Source organism: Uranotaenia lowii, chromosome 2 (genome assembly GCF_029784155.1).
Source record: "Uranotaenia lowii strain MFRU-FL chromosome 2, ASM2978415v1, whole genome shotgun sequence".
NCBI lineage: Eukaryota > Metazoa > Arthropoda > Insecta > Diptera > Culicidae > Uranotaenia > Uranotaenia lowii.
In genome coordinates this window covers 392460345-392484712 of record NC_073692.1, presented here as the reverse complement: position 1 = coordinate 392484712, position 24368 = coordinate 392460345, and the positions used below count along the sequence as shown (strand labels likewise).

Here is a 24368-nt window from a genome sequence, read left to right as displayed (position 1 = left end):
TATAGAATATTCTATACAACTTTTCCTGATTGTACAAAAGTGTGTATATCTCAGAAACAACTGAAATATACAGACCAAAATGTTCACTGGGTTCCGCCAGGGCTTTTTTAAAAGGCCCTTCCGAAAAAACGTGAAAGCATTTTCTCGTGCTGGCAGTCGAAAGATAAACAACAAAGTATGTTAATAGAAAAGATTGAGTAAATTTATGTAAAGTTCTAGTTTAGATTGTAAATAGTAGAATTAGCTTTGTTAGTTTGTTAGCTAAGTATTAAGTGAAAAAGTATGCAGTGAATAAATTTAAGTGAACTTACCTGTAATCGTCGAAATTATTTACCTGAACAATGAACGTGTTGGAATACCCACCTGATGACTTACCTGTTGAAATTCTTACCGGAACCCTGGATCCTGGAATCAGTGTTATTATTTAAGATTAGAACAAAAATTCCAATTCAGGTTAAAGATAAAAAGCCGGGTTAATCCCATGACAATATATAAATATATAGGTAACTAGCTGACCCGATGTGCTTTGCTACACCTTTCAGAATCAAATGATATTTTCAGAAATCATTCAAATTTTTATTGTTTTTGGTATTATTTTGAATCAAATTATGACGAAATTAATAAGCAACCACTATAAAATGAGAGCTTCAGCTAGAGTTCCAAATTGCAACACAAACCATAACTTATATTCTGAATCTTGATTTATAAATTTGTTTTAAAGATCTGATAGTTTTCATCTGTTTCCTTAAGTTTCGCCCTAAAAAAGAACGGTCCCAAATTAATCGTTCGCAAATAATCTAACTTATAAAGTATGGTTGTTTTTGCTTGATATGTTCTGGATTTATGCTAAAAAACTGATTAGAGAGCCCCCCCTGTCCTTCCCTTCACCCCTGCTGAATGGAGATAGTAATCTTTAATAAACATTTTTTTCGTTCCCAAAAATCCTCTTATATCAAATATAGTTCCATATTGGTTGATAAGTATTTAAGCTTTACAATAAAAATTTTATGGAGCCCCACTGTAAAGCATAAGAGTCTATAACAATCGTAGAAACATATCTCGTAACCAAGTACTTTTCCATGCCATATTTGTTTCCATTTGTTGGCTTTGTAAGCATAAATTGAGAACATATGCTAACAAAATTGTATTGGGCTCACCTCCCTCCTCCCATGTACTTTCTCACTGAAAGGAGGATGATGTGTCAAATAATCATAGAGTCATACCAAAATGATTTTCCATGTTGAGTATTGTCCATTTCTCGGATTTTGTAAAATAAAAGTTAAATGTAAGCTTCCCTCTTCCCTTCCTATATTCCATGCCATGCCAAATTTGGTTTTATTTAAGTAGTAAATTTTTGAGTTATGCATAAACTTGAAAGGGAGTACCATCCCCCTTTCCGTTTTATTCTTTCAATAGAGGGGTGATAACTTAATATTCATAAAAGTATTTTTCGTACTCAAATACTTTTTGATGATTATGATGAAATTTGGTTTCATTTGGTCGATTTATTCTAGAGTTATGCAAAAAAAATGGAAACCTCCCCTTCTTCCTCTATATCTTACCGCTTAAAAGGTACGGCTTCAATTTATAATAGAAACATTTCTCGTATCCAAATACACTCACATGTCGAATATGGTTCAATTTGTTTGATCAGCTCTCCAGTTATACTGAAAATTGTAAGGGAGGCCTCGCCTCTCCCTTTTCATCCACCTCTTCGAAAGAGTGAGGGATTCCAAATATTCATAGAAGCATTTCTCGTACCCAAATATCGTTCCATGCCAAATTTGGTTCCATTTGCTGTTGAAGTTCTTGAGTTATGCAGTAAAAATTGTATGAAACTCCCCTCCCTCTTTCCTTCCTCCCCGCTGTAAGAAGGAAGGGGTCTCAAACAATCATTAGAACATGTCACGTTCCCAAATACCCGCCCATGCCAAGTTTGTTTCAATTTGCTTAATTACTTTCTTAATTATGTTGAAAACTATCAAAGAAGCCCCTCCCCCTTTACATCTCCCTACTGGAAAGAGGGAGGGGTCTCAAATTATCATAGACATATTTTTCGTATCCTAATACCCTCCCATGCCAAATTTGGTACAAATTGCTTTATTAGTTTTTGAACTATATAAAAAATATGAAAGGCCCCCCCCCCTTTCAACTGGAAAGAGGGGGGGTCTCAAATAATCATTGAAATATTTTTCGTATCCAAATACCTTCACATGCCAAATTTGGATCCAATATCATGATTAGTTCTCGAGTTATATGAAAAACTGTAAGGTAGCCCCCCTCCCCCCCTTCCTATCACGCCACTGAAAGGAGGGAGGGGTACCAAATATTCATAGAAATATTCCTCGTTCCCAAATACCACCCCATGCCAAATATGATACCATTTGCTTGATGGGTTCTCGAGTTATGCAAAAAATTGACTTTTGTTTGGGAGGCCCCTCCCTCCCTTCATGAAAGAGGGAGGGGTCTCAAACCATAATAGGAATCTTCTTCTGCCTCCAAAACCCCCACCTGCCAAGTTTCACGCAAATCGGTTCAGTAGTTTCCGAGTCTATAGGGAACAGACAGACAGACAGACAGACAGACAGACAGACAGACAGACAGAAATTCATTTTTATATATATAGATTAATGATAATAATGAATATTGAAAACGGGGAGAATGTGGCATCTTGATATAAGTCGTCTTTGCGCTTCCACCATACAGACAATATATGAGAGCCAAACTCAATCAACGGTGTTGAGCAATCGCTAGCTCAACTCACCTTTGCAAAATCTAGTCAGCAATCAAGTCAGTTGTGTGGGGATGCGGTTTGGATCTCAATAGGGTCTAGACCCGAGACTCCACAGTGTCCACGACCGATACCTGTATTTCCTGCTTCTGAATCATCCACGTGATTTCTAATTTCACAAAAACGTTCAAAATTTAAGCAACTCTTTAGTTCATTAGTTTAATTGATTAGCAAATCTAATTTGCTACTTAACTGGGTATTATTAATCAACCAGAATAGCTTTGAAAATAGTCTAAACTTGTTGGAAAAACAAACAAGATAAATGAAATGGTTACGATTGGTAGGGCTTTGAACTTTGAACTCAATTATCTCTTAATCAAGTTCACGGCGTTCAGTTCGATCTGGTCGAACCCAGACCATATGTATGTTGTACAAAGGGATACAATTTTTTGATTTTTCATGATCATGATCAAAACCGTGTTTTTCATTCAATCAATCGCCTGAATTTTTTCACGCAAAGTAGAAAAAGTATTGTAAAGCTGACGTTATACGACAAGTTTTGTCATCAAATGAATAATTTTTGGCATTGTTGAAGCATTCGAGAGTTCCAATAAAAAATATTTTTTAGTTTTTATTTTTGTATACATTTTTTTCTCAAACATTTCCAACCTAAAATTTTAATCATGTTACAACGTTATAGTCCAGAACTGTTAACTGTATACATAATTTCTATAGAAATTGTGGATTTCTCTTCCTTGATACTCAGCAAAACTAGTCCGTTATGATGCGTTACGTTCGCTCCCCTCTAGCTTTGGCAACTTTGTTGCCGTATCCTGCAACATTGTGTCAAAGCGTCGCGCAACAAGGATTCACGAATGCAACCAAGGATTCATCGAAATGAACTCGAGTCCTTGCCGAACGCTCCGGTGGAGGGGATAAATCCGAACCCTCGTTTCATTTCCAAAATTCATCCGTTTCTGCTTTTGCCATAAAATTTACAAGGAGGATTTCCCTCACAGGCCAGGCACAGGACCAATTTACAATGGGAACCGGAGCAAGGGCGCTCTCCGAGAGATTACACGTTCCTATAAGAGAGCTTGTCATTGTCAAGTGTCTTATTGGGAGATCCCTGCTGACTCCGGCGGGAGTGCGTTACACATTTTCCCTTTTGAGGAAGTTAAATCCTCGGAGGAGCCAAAACAAATTTGGCCATCGTTATGATTCGAGAGAGCGGAAGGATTCTCGCTCCCTATTTGAAAGTAGGGCTGAGCATAGGTACTTCCGAATTTGGCCTGCCAAAAATTTTATAGGAAGCGCCAGGCCAGCCAGGTTTTCGGGCAAAAACTAGAGCATCCGCACAATCCGGACTCCGGGAGAGAATTTAGTAGTGTCGTGACGTTCGATCGTAACACTGATAGAGCACGGAATCGGACGGAAGGTCGTCGTCGCCGTTTTCTAAAGGGGGTTTGCGTGATTTGCGTCGAGCACGGATTTTTGCTTTCCTGTGCCAGGGGTTTTGTGATTTGTGAATGGTTTCGAAGGGGGTGCTATTAATGGAGTGCTGATATTTGGGCAAGGGTTGTTTGCATGGAAGGTTGTTCTGTGGTGAAGAATTGAATTATCAATTTTTCCGAGGTCTGTTCTAGGGGGCAAGCCTTTGGAAAGGATTGTAGTTGTTGTTATTGGTGTAACGAAAACTAGGTAAGAGTCAATTTGTCACGAAAGGTACACGGCCTGTGCTGTGTCGTGTAGTTATCTCGTCATCACGTGAGAGTGAGCGAGAAAGAGAGAGCAAGCGTTTGGTGTGTTACTTCTGGTTCGGGGCTAAGCGAAGGTGCCTCTGAGAGAGTGAGAGCGAGTACGGAAACAAAAGATTCGTCTTCGTGTCCTTTCCGATGATGTGAGTACGTGGTGTTTGCGGAAGTGGGAAATGTGTGTCGGGACGACAACGGGTGGCATGATGATTCGGTGGCAAAAAGAAAATCAATAAATTTCATTCAAGGTTATTCACATCGGCAATAGTGGAAACAGTTTGAAATAAATTTCGGCAAATCAGCGTACACAGCAAACGGACAAATTCGCAAACAGAGACGTGAATCCGAAGGACAAACAATTGCATGCCAGTCGGAAAGTCGGATCCTTAATTTCCGTAAGTGGGACACAAACGGAAGGCCGCAGACCACCGGACTGCCTTAACTGAAAGACAGCATTGCGAATGACTACGGACAACTGGAAATAGATTGGATTTCTCTTTTTGTGCCTCCGTTTGCGACCCAAAGGCAATGAAGATATAACTGTAGATATATATCTCGCAAGACAAATCTGAGGATGAAAACGTGACAACAATTTCCCTTCCCGCCAATTTATCTCTTCAAGCTTCCGAGAAAAAGAAAAACGAATAAGAACGACAAAAATAAAAACCAGAAGAGGAGACGCTGCCAAAATCTTGAAACCATTTTCCGGGGAAAAACAACGTCACATTAGCACCAGGAAAAACAACTTTTCCACAAAGGCAAAAGGCACAGAAGAACAAGACCACCCCGGGCGTAGAGATTGTGTGTGCCACGAGGCAAGATGTGAATTTGATTTCGGTGGTTTGTGTGATATTTTCATTTCCTCCCGGGTGTTCTCCGCTAGCAGCAGAAACGGGTCAAATTCAAATCCAACAACCAAAATTCTGGCACTGTGCCGCGTTTTGTTGACCTGGAGAACCTGGAGCAGCTCGCAATCCTGGAACGCGCGTGGAAATCCTAGACGTAAGTTGACCCAAATCGCTGCTAATCGAAATTTGTTTTTCAAACGTTTGGGAAGCCAAAAAAAAAACTTGTGACAAGCTCCTTCAAATAAACAAACAAACAAACCAACGAACGATGATAACTATCAAACATCAAGACGTTTTGACGTCGATTGTCGTGGGTTGGCGAATTTTTCAATTAGGTAAGCCTATTTCGGTGGGAGGAGCTTAACCGGATAGCGAAACATCGAGTGTGGGTGGGTAAACAGAGTGAATCTGGAAATATTTGAAGTTCAGGGTAGCGTTCAACCAACATTCCTACTGGTGGGTGTACTGTTTGAGCATAAAAGTCATCATATTTTTTTATTGGAAGGTATCTTGTTGTAAGAAAATAAATTTAAAATCAAGTGTTGACTTTAGCAAATTCTCTTTTAATTATTCAAAATTCAAAAGATTTTTATTAACATACACTGAGCAAAACAAAACATGCATGATGAAATAAACCACACACGATTTGTTTTTACAAAAATAATTGATAGCGTTGAGGCCCATAATTATGAAAAGGGGTTTATAATAATAGCACCACTTACATGTTCACCTACTTCTACAAAATCAATATAAATTCTTTAAATTCACTACCACGTTGTATTTATAGAAAATGTTTCAAAGGAAAAAAAAAACAGTAACTCTAGTTTCTTCAGAAATGCCAAATTAAGCCTTTTCTGAATAATCTTTAAGCAAAATTAAAATAGTAAAAAAACACACCAACTTTAATTTCTTCAGAAATGAAAAACTTAGCCTTTTCTGCATCATTCTCAGGCAAAATTGAAATAGGTGAGTTCCCATACGTTTTGTTTTTTTGAAGATTTGTTGTCAATATTTAGAAATTTTTAAATATCTTTAAAATTATTCCAGTGAATTGAAACAGTAGTTTTTTTTTCTTTATTTTTGTTTAATTTAGATTCAAGTTGTTGTTTTTCTGAATAATCAATAAATAACAAAGTTTGTAAAGATAAGTGATTTAGATTTTTGGAAAAACTTATTTCAGTATGAAATTTTTTTTTAAAATCTATTATTTGGAATATCTTTGTTAAAATTAATTTTATCCAATTGTTCAAGAATTTATATTCATATGTGTATATCTTGGAAAACTAATTCCGGTCAAAAAAATTTTTTAGATTTCTGAATAACAACAGTCCAACACCATTTGATTGGTTTCCAACGAAATATCAAAAATCTTTTCTTTTTTTTAGACAAATAATTCTACTATATTTCTAGGCTCTGATGTGTTTGAATACACAATTTGGAAAAAAACTTAAATTTTTGATGATTCCACTCGTTTATGACATTTTTAAATTATGTTTACCTCAGATTAAATTTAACCATATCTTAGCAGAACAGTTTTCAAAAGAATTTAAAATTTAAAATTTAGTTAAAAGTGAAAGTACTTGCACTTAAATTCGTACATCCTCCGCTATATAAAACCAATTTCAAATTTCTTTTTCTCATATTGAAGGAGAAAAAATTTTCGATCAATCATTTGAAATTTATTTTTGCTTAAGGAATGAAGTACTGTTGATATTCTCGAATTAATGATCAACAAAACGATGAAAAGCGATTTTTTTTTCAGGACAAATTTCAATTACATCGGTTTTAGATCACATTTATGCATTTGAATTTTTTTAGTTTAAATAGAATACTATGATTCATTCAAACCAATTATTTCTAGAGGTTTTACCATAATGGGTATATAATTGTGGAAGTTTAGATTGTTTTACTGCAACATTAATGCTAAATTTATGTTCTTTTAAATAATAAAGATGAACTTCAGTGTGTTATTCAGTAGAATAACTAAAATATGATGAATCTTATGTGCTGCAGACTAGCTTGCTATCGATCAATTGTAATTTACTTTTGCCAACAATACTGTTGATATATTTAATTTTAAGATTGACAAAAATATAGAAAAACATTTTCTGGAAAAATAAATAAATTTACCACAGTTCTAGTCTAGAATTCATCGTCTAGTCTAAGATTCATCCATAAAAAAGATTATTACCAAAAAACTATAAAACTTAATTCTAAACAAAGCAGGAGAAGTAGGTAGTAGAAGTATCTCATCGAAAATTGTTTTTACGGACGTTTATTTTTGAATACTCATTTTCTTATTTTTTTTTAAAGCATTAATTAAGGCCACCGTTTCTATCCTAGATCGCATCACGATAAGCGTTATCAAAAAAAGTTATGGAGCTTTCTTAATCATTGAGATTTTTTAAATAACATTTCATCCAGTGTTGCCACAATCAGAAAATCTATAGGTAATGGATTCAAATGGAGTCATTTATGAATTTATATTATTCCAGATAATTCTAACAAATTATGAGAGGCCAAACCAGATCAGCCATAGATCTGTTCAGAGAGTTCATCATGACACCAGAGGAAGCGATAATTTTCCAATTGAAATAACCAAGAGAACAACAACCCATGCTACAACGTAAAAAAATATGGTGCTATGATAAAGCAGATTGGGAAAACTTTGAAAATCTGTTACTAGAGAGGGTAGACTCTCACACCCATTACTCAGTGAACGATCTCACCAGCATCATCTTCGAAGTTAGTCAAGAAAGTATATCCCGTTCAGGAGGCCGAATAGGCAAAAAAGCGACTCACTGGTGGAATGATGAAGTCAAGGCTGCCGTTAAAAATAGACGCAAGCATTTACGTGCCCTCAAAAAACTACCTTTAGGAGACCCGCGATATATTGAATATCATCACAATTATTGTACGGCAAGGAATTCGTGTCGGAAAATCATAGCTGATAGCAAACAACGCTGTTGGGAAGATTTCTTAGATGGAATATGTTCCCAATCCTCGAGTTCCGAACTATGGCGAAGAGTAAATTTTTTGAGTGGAAAACGTAGATCACAGGGTTTCTTTATAAAAGTGAATGGAAATTTTACTGAGGAACCATCTGAGAAAGTAGAAGGCCTTGGAAATTATTTTGAGGATCTCTCTGCATCGATCAACTACGATCATGATTTTCTAGTGTTGAAATCTAAAATAGAAGCAGAAGATATCACTTTCAATCAAATGATCAACTTAGAATGTGACTACAATCAGACTTTCAGCATGAATGAACTTCTTTTTGCTCTAGACCATGGGTGGCCAAACCATGGCCCGCGGGCCACATGTGGCCCGCGACCAACTTTTTGTGGCCCGCGAGGCTCTTTTTGGAAAAGTCATTTTCTAAGAATTGTATCGGTTTTCTTGGTCTGCGTATATCATTGGGAAAAATATATCTAAATCTTTTCTCACTAAATTCAAAACAAAGATCTGAAAATATCTATGAATTGATGTATGCCAAAGGGGTAATTTTCCATACATTTTTCGAACATTTGCAATTTTGTCCTAATGTAAAAGTATGCGAATATAATTTAAAAAATCTAAAAAAATCAGCATTCAGAATTGTTGGCATTTTTCACTTGAAACATTTTTGCACTTATACACCTTTGGCTCATCAGGCTTGCGTCACTGTATAAAAAAAAAACAATGACAATTACAATTACAATTACAAATTTTGACTTGGGAAAGGTGCAATGATTAAGAAAGACTCAAATTCGCATTCATCCTGTTCATAGAACGCTTTCTGAATTCACTAGTTAAATCGAGATATTGAAAAATTTAGAAATAGTTGGATTAGGTTGAGGTTCGTACTTTGGAAAATCAATATTATTTGTGATAAAACGAGAGTTCGTTGAAAAAATTATATTTTTAAGCGTCAGAAGCTTGTGAAAGCTACTTTTTTCAACAATACCATTCTGCGTTTTTTTTATTTTTCTATAAAATTTTTCTAAGGAAAACGGTAAACTTGAAAAGTTTGGAAAATGGGCGGTCATTTTTATTTTATTTGGAGACCATAAAATTGACTTTTTGTTAATTGTAGTCACGCCATTTGATTTTTCTAGTATGAATGAACGGATCAGATTTTAAATGCCTTGAAAAAATTGATGTACATACATAAGTTGGAAGGAAAAATTCATTTCGTATTTATTGTGTAATTTTTAAACTGTTTGTAAAAATATGCAAGTAACAAAAACGAGGTTGCCAACAATTTTCCAGCACGTATTTGGGCCGGGAAAATCCGGACTATTTTCATCTAAAAACCTAGCAAAATCCAGGCGTGTGATTTAAAAATTTTAGACCAAATCAACAGCAAAAAAACTGAAAAAAATGATTATCATAAGTTATCAGCAGATTTTTAATCGTAATTTAGGCTTCCACAAAACCTTTAATGATTATAATTTTATACAACTTATTTAAACATTCTCGTTTTGAATTTTCTAAAAAAAAAAATTACAATACAATTGATTTATATTTTATGTTAGATTTGGCAAAAAAGTGAATAGATCCGGGCAACCGAGTTAATTTATGTTTTAATACTCATGTATATGATAGATTGTTTTTTTGGCCCGCTCGCCAATCTCATTTCTGAAATTTGGCCCGCCTATTGAAAATGTTGGCCACCCATGCTCTAGACAGTTCAAGCGGACAGTCTACTGGACCTTGTATGATTGGGTATCCCATGCTCAAACGTCTTCCTCTACCAGTAAAATCGGCACTTTTAAAATGTTACAACAATCTTTGGTGTGATGGAACTTTCCCAACATGCTGGAGCAACAGTTATGTTGTTCCGATCCCACAAAATGGCACACAATGTCGTGAGCCTAGCCATTTTCGTCCGATAAGTCTCACGAGCTGCCCTTCGAAAGTCTTTGAGAGGATGGTAAATCGTCGCTTAACAACCCTGTTAGAGGAAAACAAATTGTTAGACGATCGACAACATGCCTTCCGTAGAGGTCGCGGGACAGGAACGTACTTAGCAGCTGTTGGTGACGTTATTGACAAAGCAATTCAGAATGGTTTTCACGTTGATTTAGTTTCACTCGACATATCCAAAGCTTATAACCGAACTTGGAAAATGGGTATCCTCATGCAACTGAAATCTTGGGGAATAGATGGCCGCCTTGGAAAATTCATCTATAATTTCATGTCTGATCGAACTTTTCGAGTAGTCGTCGGAGATACCAAGTCATCAATCAAACACGAAGAGAACGGAATACCACAAGGATCCGTGTTGGCAGTTACTCTCTTTTTGATTGCAATGAACTCACTTTTTGCAGTTTTGAATGAAGGAATTCATGTTTTTGTATACGCCGACGATATTATAATTATCGTCACGGGAAAAAGCTTAAAAATAAATCGTCGTAAAATACAACTGGCAGTCAACCGCATATCAGAGTGGTCAAAATCTGTGGGATTTTCCATGTCAGCCGAGAAATGTATAAGAAGCCGCATTTGCTTGGAAAATCACCATCCATGGAAGTTCAAAATAAAGCTCGAAAACAAAGAAATCCCATACCGAAAAGAAGCGAAAATACTCGGAATAACGCTTGATCGCAGATTTTGTTTTGAACCGCACTGCAAACGAGTAAAACATTAAATTGCAAGCCGCTCAAGGCTGATAAAGACGATCAGCAAGCGCCATAATTTGAACAATCGTCGAACGCTGATAAGGATCGGAAACTGTGTAGTTACAAGCAGGCTACTCTATGGGCTGGAGATCACAAGTGGTGCTTTTGATAAACTCATTGATATTTTGAGTCCAGTCTACAACAACTATGATTAGAAATGCCAGTGGTTTATTACCCAGCTCCCCAGCACTTGCTGCTTGTGCAGAAGCTGGTGTTCTACATTTTCATATGATAGTTGCCCTTCATACAATCAAGAAGGCGATCAGTATAGCTGAAAAGTCACTTGTGAACCAAAACGAACATACTTTGTACAACAAAGCTACAGAAATTTTTCGTAAATATACGAGGTTGGAACTGCCAAGTACAGAACGTCTAGAGCGAATTGGCGATCAACGATGGAACGCAGGTAACTTAAAGGTAGAGCTGGAAATCAAGAAGAAGATACGCGCCGGAGACCCTAAGAGGAAGGTAATAGCACACTACAACTCCTTAATCGAGAGGAACTACTTCTTTTTTGAAAAATACTTCACTGATGGTTCTAAATTGTCAGAAAAAGTCGGAGTCGGATTTTTAGGTCCTTCTGTGGCAATCGCAAAAAACCTACCCGGACAAGTCACTGTTTTTTCTGCTGAAGTAGCCGCTTTACTACTAGCTTTGCGTCATATCACATCTTCTGGAAACGCTGTTATTTTTACCGACTCTGCCAGCGCGTTAAGTGCTTTGCAGAATCCAAAAAATCGACACCCTTGGATTCAAGGAATTCAAAAACTCCATCCAACAAATGTATCTTTCTGCTGGATACCAGGTCACTCTGGTATTCGTGGCAATGAAGAAGCGGACAAGTTAGCTGCACTCGGCCGTGATGAAGAATCAGATCCTATCAATATTCCTGCTTCGGACCTACATCTGTGGGTCAAAAACAAAATTTGGGAAACATGGCTGAACACCTGGCGAACGAACAGAAACCTTGCATTGGCAAAAATCAAAGGAGAACCTTTCTTTTGGAACGACAGAGAAATTAGACAAGAGCAAATCGTTTTGTCAAGGCTACGAGTAGGACACACAAGGCTAACAACTCATCGTCATACCATTGAAGGAGGAGCCGTTCCAAATTGTGAGCACTGTAACTGTAGATTGAATGTGGAACACATCATCGTAGAATGCCCCGGTCTCCATGGTATCAGAGAATCACATGACATCGATAAATCTATCCGCAACGCAATATCAAATGACCCAGCAAACGAAGAAAAATTGATAAGTTTTTTAAAAGAATCGTGTATTTACGACGAATTGTAATCCTTTTGTACGAATTTTAAATCTTCTAGAGGCAAACCAGCCTGTGGCTGAAAACCTCTCAAATAAAGAAAAAAAAATTCTAACAATTTCAGTTAATTTGACCCTCTCAGACTGTTGACCGGATTTTCCAGCCGATTTTTAAATTAAGGATAAATAGAAATTTTTAAGGAAATTTCCCTTGTTTTAATAGCTCTGTAAAAGTTTGAAATAATTTTGAAAATTTTTCAAAGTTTTTGATGAGATTACTTGTTGGTTAAGATTACTGTTGAGTAACCAGTTCAATATAAACATATTGGTTGTAAAACTGAGAGAATTTTCACCTGAGAAGCTTTAAAACACTAAAATTATTTATATTTTTGAAGATTTTAAATAGAAAATTTTCAAAAATAAAATTGTTTGACCCCACTGACAAAATATTTTAATTTATTGGTGAAAATGAATCGGAAAAGCTCTATTTTCAGTCCTTGCAAAAATTTGTGTTACTGTATTTTTTTTCTTTAAGTCCTTCTACGAAATTCACCGTGACACGAGGTTTTCGATTACATTAAGCGTTAAAAAAAGAATGAAATTGCGCAAATGTTTCCAACTTTTACCAGCTGCCATTTCTGTCTGGGTTGATATTTTTTCATGAAATTTTCAGAAAATCGGGTTCAACTATCCAACTAACACTGCACAAAATTTTGAGACTGTACTATGACTGGGAATGAAGATACAGCTAATTTCATGAAAAAGGGAAATTTGATATACAAAATTCGCTGTCTTTTTTCACATTTTCCATTAAAAATACTTGAAATTTGGCCAAAAGGAGACAATATGTTTGATCTAAAACCTGGCCAAGTTTGATCAAACTTGATTGATGTGATCAAAAATGGGACCGGATTGAAAATGATGTTGGATTTATTTTTTTTTTGTATGGATGTTTGTATAAAAAATATCATAATCAATGTTTTTCGATTTTTTTCTTTCACAAAACCCAAAATTTACACCAAAAATATTGATAACGGATAAAAACTACATTCCGGATGTAGTTTGGAAAACGATATTTTTTAGCAGAACTAAAAATAAGATAAACAGAGTTTCAGAAACGACCTGAATAAAAAATTATTTACGAATTTGAAACAGATTAAATTTGAAGCAAGAATTTTATCCACTCTTTTGTTAGAATTTGAATATTTACTATTTACAATTAAAGCAGAAATGAAGTCCCTATAAATTTACAATTTTTATGTGGTTAATTTTGAAAATGTTAAAGAAAAATCCAATAAAAAATGATAATTATATCTTCCAAACATATATCCGTCCAATAAAGAATGAAATCGCCTGCTGGACGGTAAATAATATCATTTTCATATCGGTCCCATTTTTCATCACGGTAATAGATTTTGAAGAAACTTGGCCAGGTACTTGTTCAAACATTTTTACATTTTTTTGCCATGTTTAAAGTATTTTCAATGAAAATTGTCAAAATTACAGCGAATTTCGTGAAGCAATCTCAATTTATCCTTTTTCACGAGAATAGATGTCAATCTTTATTCCCAATCATAATAAAGCTTTCAAATTTTGTGGAGTGATAATTGAATAGTAAAACTAGGTCTTCTGAAAATTTCATGAAAAAATAACAACCCAGTCAGAAATGGCAGCTGGTCAAAGTTAGAAGAGAGTGCGCTGCTTCATGCGATTTCATTCTCTTTCGAACGCAACACGTCATGTTAATGAATAAAGTAAGATGTTTGGTAATGTATTACATCTCAAATATCAAATTCCTTAGAAAAAGAGGTGCATCTCTTAAAACCTCTTTTAAAACCTTTGGAATGCTGAAAAACGTCTAAAAATGCAAGGATCTATTCAACCCTGGAACTGTAACACTGTCTAGGAACCGTCAACAGTTTTTAAAAACTTCTTCGGTCATAACCAAATAAAGAAAAAAAATAGTTTGAAGAAGCATCATTATTAATATTTACACAGTAAATTTTAAGGAATAATCTAGATTTACGGAAAAACATAATTAGTACCTACTATTTTTATTCCTCACTTTTTCCCACAGTTTTGGTTCTCAATGCCAATTACGTCCCAAAAAAGTAAACGTATGCTTGATTCATCCGTTGAACAATTTAAAACCTGTTGTAGAAAAAAAATTGTGGTAATTTGCAATCATTCATATTTGAAGAAGTGATACAATTCTTGTTTCGGTCACTGTAGGCAACTCTTTAAGCTTTTTCCACCTTCAGGACACCACTGGGTTCTCTTAACGAACTTTGATGATTTAACCGCATGGAAAATCTGGCTTCCAGCATTTTTTTATGCTTTATAAGAGCTAACCGCGCTTGAGTTTAAAAATTTCTAGTTTTTCTGCAAAAACAAACCTGATAACCTGGTTAATCGATTCCCATAAAGCAGCAGTCTGAAATCAATTTCAATCCCCACCCTTATAAAACTACACTGGGCAAGAGCCAACTGCAGCCAGCACTGTTCCAGAACTTTTGACTAAATAACAGTTGGACATCCGCAATTTTCGGAAAATTTGGTTCCACTCATTGGCTACTCAAATAAACCGGAAAACGTACAAACACCCCGTACAATATACTCAGAGCGTCAAAAAGAGTGCGCATCGCTAATAAACTCCCCAGCACCTACCCAAAAACTCACAGCGGGGAACTTTCATGCTGCAATTTTCGTCCTGGAAGTTTCGGATGGCTCACCTGCCTAGGAGGATGTGTTGGGAAAGGTGGGGGTGGATCCATGCCGTCAACACACCCACACACCCCGACCAAATATAAATAACAAATTGAAAATTGACGGAACTTCGTGCACGGCCAGCCGCCGCCGAAGCGAAATCAATATGTGTGTTTATTTATTTGCCCAACTGTTTGGCCGAGCCAAGCCACTGCAGCCACTGCAGCCACTGAATTCTGAATTTTTGGGTAACGACACCAAAGACTGCGGGGGAGTGCTGCAGCGTGATTAAGTGAATTGTTGAAATTGGCTCAAGTGTTCAACACCAGTTATTGATATGCGGGTTTTTGGGAATGAATTTGGTGAATGCAAATTAAATGATTATCAAACAGTGTTTAAACCCCTCTCGTATTCGTTGGTTTTGATAGGCCGAATAGGAAACAATTTAACCTTGTTTGGAATGTTTTGGAACACGCTCCATGAATTTGTTCAAATGGTGGTCAAGACCATTGTCGAAGTCAAACAGAAATTGTAGCTTAAATGCTGAAATTATTGAGTATTTTTTCACTCTGATCAAAATGCTCCGGAATATTTAATTAATATTTTTGATTGCTTATTTATCATTATCAATTTTGCACTTTATTATTTTACCACTGGTTAAAACTTTGAAGTTTTTGCTCAGTGCAATTATATTTGTGTCCGTGTCGGGCGAGCTAATTGACTGTTTCTGTCAGTTCGGACGCAGTCAGTTCTCACCCTCATACTAACCCCCCGGTGCGGTATGAGTGATTAAACGCGTGAGCAATTTAACTATACTCGCGCTTGCTGCGGTGCGGCTGGTCTTAGTGCTGCTTTTATATGCCAAATGTAACATAACGCGTGCAACACATCTATCTTCGGAAGCTTAGAACGCTCAGTGTGCTAAGCGTGATGTTGACAGAATGCACGGATAATAAACTCTACGAGTTGATATTTATAGAAATTCGTATTGTTGACTCTTCCATATCGCATATTTGGATTTGAACCCGGAATATCCATGATCAAAATTGCGTTCCTGTGTAGTTGATTCAGCTGTAGCGCATTTCTCAGATGCTTGTCGTTAAATTAATCAAACAGCTGGTAGATTTGGCTATGTTTTCCTAGTATTCAGTTGAAAACATAAAAAGCATGTCAGTGTATAAAATTTGAAAAATAAATTTTCGGTCTATTTGGCCTATTATTACATAGTAATAATTTCCGAACCCAAGAAATAAGCTTCTAAAAAAGTATAACTCCTTCAAGTCATAATTTTTTGCCCCATGGCGACTTTCAAACCCCGAATTACACCTACGTGTACACCAGTAAACCCAAATTCATACATATTTGCTCAGTCTCCTTTTCAGATATTGACGCGACCTTTATTGGAAAAATGAGTCACATTCAGCTAGGAAAGGATTGATCTACCTTGAATTATGGATACGATTTGAACTTTTTATTATTTTTTCCTGAAAATGGATTATACGTTTATAGAAAACCAATAGTCTGTTCTTCCGAAAACTTAGTAGGGTAGAGGCGCCTAAGACAACGGCTTAAGGAAGCTTTTTTCTTTACTTCAATAGAATTGCCTTCCATGTTGGTTTAAAACTGTCATTCATTCATTGAACTATAATTTTTATCTTGTGTTATGAAATTATGCAGGAAATAGATCAATTCATTACGTACTTTTGAGTCAATTTATGATTTATTTTCTTCATTCCAGTTCCTCCATTGTCGTACCAGGTCCCTAATTCCGTCGTACAAGGAGACCGAAATTGTCTCAATTTATTCCACCCTCTTCAGAAATTCATTTAAAAATTTGCGGTTGCGGTTCATGCAATTGGCATTAGCTTACTTCAAACGAATCAACCGCGCAGGATAATAGCAAACTTTCGCTCAAGTAACCAGTCGCAATAAGCTATGAAACTAGGATAGCTTTATTGTAAAATGGTCTACCATTGCTTGGCTAATGCATCTGCAGGCAGCAAAATATCATACCTTTCATTAAATGCTACCGAAATTGTCTCAAACTATTGAGGGATAGTTTAACAATTTTGCGGTTGCGGTTCATTCGAATGCTATCATTTACTTCGCACCGATCAACCGCGCGGGACAACTGCAAAGTTCGGATTAGATAAAGGTCGCAATAATATGGTCTCCCCATGAAACTAGAAAGCAGATCAAAGGTAGCTTTATTGTAGCTAGGTACCATTGCTTGGCTGGGGCAATTACAGGCAGCACAATATTAGACCTTACAAATTGAATCCACCCTGTAAGTGTTTTTTATACCAACACACTCTCAAACGGACAGGGCTGCCATGAGGCAGGATTTGTCGGTAAAATAAGATTTTTTAACGATCATGCAGACATTTTTCACAAATAACTTTGCACAAATCTACACAGAAACCGCACATATTTAAAGAACATCAACATTTAAAAAAGAACTATATGTTTTTCTACATAATGACACTGAATAGTAAGAGATTGGAGAAGAGGCAGAATCACTCATGCGTTTTGTCAACATTTGTATTCTTATTCATGTGGGAACCCTGGCGCAGGATATCGAAACAAAGCAACGCAACGTTGATGCGTGAAATGCACATTAGACTGGTTCAGCTCATCTATTCGAGTTTTTTTACGAGCGATAAAAGTTTTTGCAAGAAAGTTTTTTTTTCGGAAATTCACGCTCCGTTATTCTAACATTGTGTTGTTGTCATTTTGTTTTGTTGTATAAATCAGCTAAAAGTTTTTGGGTTCAAATTTTTGGGAGTTGACGTACAGTAATTCAACCAAAATTAGACTTTTTGACCATTTTCATTCAAACTGTAATATGTCAAAAACGACGAACCACATTTTGTTGAAAGTTCACTGAGAATTTACAAAAATTAACCAAACATGAGTCAAGTTTTAAAACTTATATGGGAGGAATCAGAATATGAGCGGGTTCGATTTTGTAGAATTTTGAACGAGTTGATGTACAAAAAGTCAACCGAATTCGATTTTTTATTGAAACTTGTATTGAGATCTAAACCAGAGACTCATGTATTCTGGTCAGTAGTTAGAGTAGTTATAGATTCCCATTCAGAGAATCTATGAAAACTGGAGAAGTTTTAGATTTAGTTTTCAAGGATCTCTCAGTGACCATTCTGTAGAGCAAAGCGTTTGGTCGTATGTGAGATATTGCAGTTGAAAAAGTTCAAAAAGTTTAATTTTCATAGAATTTATGTATCACATGTTTCAAATACTTAAGAAAATGTTTAATGTCATCAGATAATAGAATCAAAAATAATCAAATCTTCAAATATTAAATTTTGAAGAAACAATGTCATTGGAGGTGAACATTAGATATGTGTAAAGTTGGAGATATTCTTGCGTGCACCCCAACTTCTGTTAAATTATGCACGGTACTGTAAGTAAATAATTTGCAAAACACCAACCACAAAGCTAGATCATTTAAAACCACGCATTATAAGCAATGCTGAATACATTCGAGTAATTTATAAATATAAATAGACTTTTTGCACTTATCTCCCAGCGAATTAAGTCCCTATCTTCAATGAGGTCAAAATAATCAAAATTACTTTTAAATCAATTATGTTCATTATCTATAAGTCCAACTGTGGTCATCAAAAAATAGTAAAAATGAACCGGTCTAATTCCAATTATTGCAAAACGGTTTCCTATTCTTGTCGCAAAATTACGACGAATTTTGGGGGCCGAGCGATCGGATTTCAATCGAAAATTGATAAATTTATACAAATCAGACTGGTTTGAAATAATTTTTCTAATTTTATTTCGACATTTTTCTGTTGAATTTTATGATTTTGATCGTTACATGCATTGACAGGAAGCGTTAAAGCAAAGAAACACGTTGGGGGATCACTAAGTTCGTCTTTCAATATGGCGGAGTGCGCGAATTATTAATTTCACTTCGCGATTTCAGGATCAAATATCTCAAAAAATAGTTTGAAAAGTGAGAAATTTGTGATAAAGAATAAATTCACATGCGTAAGTTTATCATGTGACGTAGCCAACTAAAGTGGAAAGTGATTTTTCGGCTCTCAAACATGCATTCATGAATTAAGACGAATCAGAGGGATACGACGGAGGTAGGTACTCCTACCCTATTAAAAGTGAAAAACAGCAAATGATCTCAAATAAAAATAAACATTTAATGAAGAATTGGAATGGTCCGTTTTACAATACTCATCGTGTTATAATGTTTTAATGGCATTTCGGCGAGATGAACTCTAGTAGAATGAAAATCGAAAGGTAGGAAATGATAGGTGGATAGTAAAAGCTAGGGCGCTTTGGAGAAGAAACATTGAAAGGTGGTCTTGAAAATGTAAGTCTAGGGCATGTGAGTGAAAGCTTCAAACTCAGCAGCGGTTAGTTCTGTAGATCCAGGTGAATGCTTTAAAATACGATATAAAACGTAAATCTACGTCAAAAAATCGTAGTATTTTGGCTCTATCAAGACACGGAAGGCAAGGTTTAATCAAGCCCAATCTCAATCTTTCGACTCAGAAAGGGGCCCAGATAAAGTATCTTTCTTTCCGATTCGTCCAAATCGAAATTCAGAAATATTTGTAATGGACGACATAACGTCTTATGCTGTAGGCGCCTAGCAGATCTTCGGCCCCAAATTTTGTGTTGGCTAGTCAGATGCTTGAATGCTGCCTAAAAGTTCCAGAAGAAAAAGTTGAAAAAAAAATAGCAACGCAACGATGACAATTTGTGGGGAAAATGGCGCAAAAAGCACTCGCTTAGTATTCAAAAATTTCACAAAGCTGGTTACTTCTGGAATGGTACTGCTTTGAGAAAACTGCAAAACACTGATAAGAAGCCTAAGCTGTTGATTTTCCGCTGAATAAAAAAATCTTCCAAATTCGTTGAAATTGAAACAAATCTCTAGAATATAAGTTTTTGCTAAAATGTAAGCGAAACGTGAAATTTCGCCCCTTCAATTTTCTTTGGAACCGTCATTTTCTTGAACGTCGTCACGTCACGCTTGTTTTTCTTGAATTACTTCGAAATCGCAAATCAGAAAAAGAAAAAATTTAAGCTTGTTGGATGAGGAATTTAATAATTCAAGAATTTGTATAGTTTGTTGGGGTGCAAATTATGCAAAAAAAAACATGTCAAATAGTCTTCATGTCTTGCTGGAATGTGTCCTATATAAAAAATGTTTAACTTTTGGATGTGAATAAAAAATAAATCGCAAAAAACTGCTTTGCATAGCCAATGAGTTTGATGATTTTCAGATCCTTTGCAAGAAATTTTCAAATAATTGAAAAGTTCTAGCAAGTGAAGCCTGCCATTTTCAAATACTTTTCAATGGATTCAGTTTTTTTTTGTTATTTTGAAATAGTTGTTACTTTTTTTTCATGAAATACTAATTTTCTTCATATTTCAGGAAAAAATGAAGCCTAGGATTATGCAAAACTAATAATTAAAAACAAACTTTATTTTATGCTAGTTTGAATTTAGCTTAGCTTAGCTTGATTGACTAATCACATCCACCTTAAATCATTAAACTAGAAATGCAACACGAAAATATTCTAAATCGATAGTTACTTATGAACTTCGCCATCCTTTAATTGTATTTTTTTTTATCGGTAATAAAACAAACACATTTCAAATTCCATGATCGCAGGCGTGGCTAAGTAGAACGAATTCCACATCGCCAATGGTTGCTACTCCGTGATTGACCGAGGCCACCAATTTTGTACAAAGGTCAAATGAATGGTATCTGGGATTGACAGCACATTCACAATAAACAAAACTGATGCTCTCTCTTTACACATCAATAACGGCGCCGGCCACGTCCTAGTAGTCAATAGATAGGAGGAAAATAGAGAAAAAATATTTGATTGAAGGATGAAAGGATGAAAGGATTGATAAAATAATAATTCATGCTTTAGGACCGAGGTCACCTCTTCATCCTAGCAACACAATTTTTTGTGTGGATTGGGTAAAAAGGGTGTGATCAAGAAACACTTTTGACTAGTGTGATGCAATCTTGGTTAAAAATTTTTTTTTATACTAGATTGAATTTCCTGATTTAATATGAGGCCCTTGGAACCAAAATGGGTATAAGTGCATAAAAGCTGATTTCGAGCTTCCTGCGCCGTTTTACGTTTGTTGTTTTTGGCAATTTTTCCATCCATTTTTCGAACATTTGCAATTTACTTTCGAACGTAAAAGTTTGCGAATATGATTTTAAAATCTGAAAAAATCACCAAAAATAATTTGAAAAAAAAAGAGAATCGTTAGACATTATTTCATTAAAAATCGGTCATTTTTACACGTTATACCCCTTTGGCACTGAGGGCTTTATTAAATTTTACAGAAAAGTTTACCGTCACTGAATACAAAAACAATTACATTGACAATTTTTGAATTATCAAAACCGTGAGGTATTTGATAAATTAGCTGTATATTCCATCATAAGTTTATCAATGTTTTGCGATTGGGGTTTTGGATACTACATATCGTTAGTATGAAGAGCATTCAAGTGGACTCTTGTTTCAATATTGAGGAGTTTGGATAGCCTTAAAAAGATCGTAAGATCGTATCGAAATCGTATAAAAATCATTAAAAAATCATCGAATCATATGAACATTATAATTACAATTATCCGTTACAACAATTTCAAACATTTGAAACTTGAATTCTATTTTCACAACTTCGTCCATCTATCAGAATTTCATAAATTGCATATTGTGAAAAATATATAAAGTTTTCTATGTAAATCTTTCCAATTATAGCCAAGCATTACAGAAATAAGTATATTTTTGAAAATTAAACAAAATCCAAATATATTTTAATTGGCAACGTGCATTGTAATTATGTACTTCAATAATGACAAACTGAACAGAATTTACAGTTGGGTTCCAGAATTCAACTTAAACCGGTTAGGTACTGATATATCTCTCCGAAGAACTCATTTTTGCAGCTAAATTTTCCCTTTAAAAAGGTGCAATAATTAAAAAAAAACATCCAAATTCGTATTCATCCTCTTTATAGATGGCTTTCCCAAACCGCTAGATGGCTTGTCAAACCGAGATACTCCGTACTTTGAAAAATAAATATTATTTATGATATAATTAAAGCACTGATTAAAGTTCGTTGAAAAGGTAAATGTTAAAAGCTTGTGAACGTTACCTTTTTCAACAATTTCATTCAGTTTTGTTCAATTTGTCTATAAACTTTTTCAAAGGATAATTGGGAACTTGAAAACTTTGGATAATGGGCAGTAGATTTTTTTTTTATATTTGGAGACCATAAAAATGACCAAATGACCATTATTGTAGTCACGCAGTTTGACATTTCTGGGATGAATAAACCGAGGACGTAATAAATTTCTTGAAAAGATTGACGTGCAAACATCAGTTGGGCGGGATGAATCATTTCCTATTGCGTCATATTTCTACTATTTTGTAATTGGCACAAAATGTGTGAAAATATGCAAGTAACAAAAATGACTTATTAAGATGAATCTATTCCTTATGCGACCTAGACAAATATTTTATAATATTTAATATTTTTGGCTTTTTCGGTCAACTTTGTTTTGAAATACCAGACATTTCGACCGGTTTTGGTGGTCTTTTTCAAGGTAACCAGAAATTTATTATTGTATTACAAATTTGTTTCGGAGCGATGTTAATTAATAAATTATGTAGTGTGCAACTCACTTAACAGTCTGTTGTTCTTTTCAGTGTCGTTTTTATTCAACGGTTAGGAGTCCACTTGTGGGTAAAATTATATGTTGAGTTTTCTGGTTCAGATCTTAGATGTGGAAATGATTGGTAACATCTTCCAGACATTTCTGAAAAACAGTTTACATCACTGATGATAAGCAAAAATTTCTTCTTCCATACAAATTTTTAAACAAAATTTAAACGCGTTGCGTTTTTTAGGAACCAATCAAACTATTGAAAAAACACATGGGAGCGGGAGCAGAAAATCATTTTATGCAGCAGTTTAATGTTCCATGAAATAGGAAAATTCTTCTAAAGTGCCAAGTTTTTGTAAAAATTTGGCACATTATAAGTGGTACAGGAAGAAAGTTTTAATAGAGCATTTCGAAGTCAAAAAATAGCTTATGTGACAATGATGTGTTTGGTTAATTATAACAAAGGGTTGAATCGAGAATTCAAACATGTATTAGTGCTCCAACAAAACTAACCAATAAAGCCAGCTGGCTTCATATAATTTTATTGGAAACAGGGAAGTATTCTTCAACAGGTTCTGGTCGTGTAAACATACATATACAAAGTTTTAAGTTTTGATTTAATTACAAAAACAATTCTTTGAAAATTACTATGAAAAACTTCTTTAATTGAATGTCATTGCTACATTTTCAAATGATTTTATATCAATTTTGGCCGATATGCTTAATTGATGATCGAGCAGATGAACCTTGCTGGATAGGGTTTTCTCCCCTTAAAGTTAGTACCCTGAAATCCTTTCCCCTTAAAAGCATCAACATCCGGCCGCGTCCCTTGTGGCACCGGAGAAAAACTTTCACATTTCGAAGCTGTCGGTGTCACCTAGATGAGCTTCCCATCCCCTTTGGTAGGAAAAGTGGAGGGAATCCTTTTTTTCTATATTTGAGAAAAAAGGCACACGCAATCACCATGTGGGGCTTGTTGGAACGAACGTGTCAGAGAGATTGCCCTTGATGATCGTGACGGGGATTGATGCCGGCCGGAAAGTATGAATGGAACTTTTTTTTGACGATTGGGAAGTTGAAGAAGGGGGAAAACCTAGATTAAGATGTGCACTTTCTACCTGCTTTTTCAGAGCCATTCGACAAACAGACCGGTAGATAGCAGGTATAACACTATGAAATGGGAAAAGTTTTCTCTTTCCCATGCAAAACTTTTCGAAAAATCCACACATGTGATAAAGAAATTGATGAAGGTAATTTGTTCTATGGCTTTTGATAGCACCATTTTGGAAAAACTTTTGAAAATGTCGTTTGACCTAATGAATCTATGATTCTTTGATAAAAACATCTTTAATCTCTAAAATAAGCTTCACACCGAGTGGTCAACGGATCACAATCTGTGGCGAAAGTCTTCATCATCCTTTTAATTAACATTTCATCGGCCTTATCAAACTTTATCAATCTGGCTCGAGGGCCACTTAGTAGCATCTCCACTTCCAGCCGCGTTTTGCCGCCGCTATTCTGCCCTGTCCGGCACTCTGGAAATCAAATCCAGTCCAGCGTTCTTCAAAAACCACCATGTAATTATCGTCAATTGCTGTTAATATTGTATTAATTGTTCCAACTTCATTTCCCGCGTGTTCCATCGTTGGCCATCGTTTGTTGGAGGACTTGGGCGATTTCCATCTCCATAGACCAAAAGAGGGAGGTGGG

At 35.4% G+C, this 24368-nt stretch overlaps 1 protein-coding gene across 1 annotated transcript in view; it reads left to right on the top strand.

Annotated features, from left to right (window-relative positions):
• The first annotated feature begins 4101 nt into the window (after positions 1 to 4101).
• The window catches only part of LOC129744637 (MOXD1 homolog 2-like), a 355619-nt gene continuing 335352 nt past the window's right edge, over positions 4102 to 24368 (top strand). The window contains exons 1-2 of the mRNA XM_055737259.1: positions 4102 to 4432; positions 5108 to 5487. The gene's annotated coding sequence lies outside the window, so the exon portion shown is untranslated. The remainder of the gene's footprint in view (positions 4433 to 5107; positions 5488 to 24368) is intronic.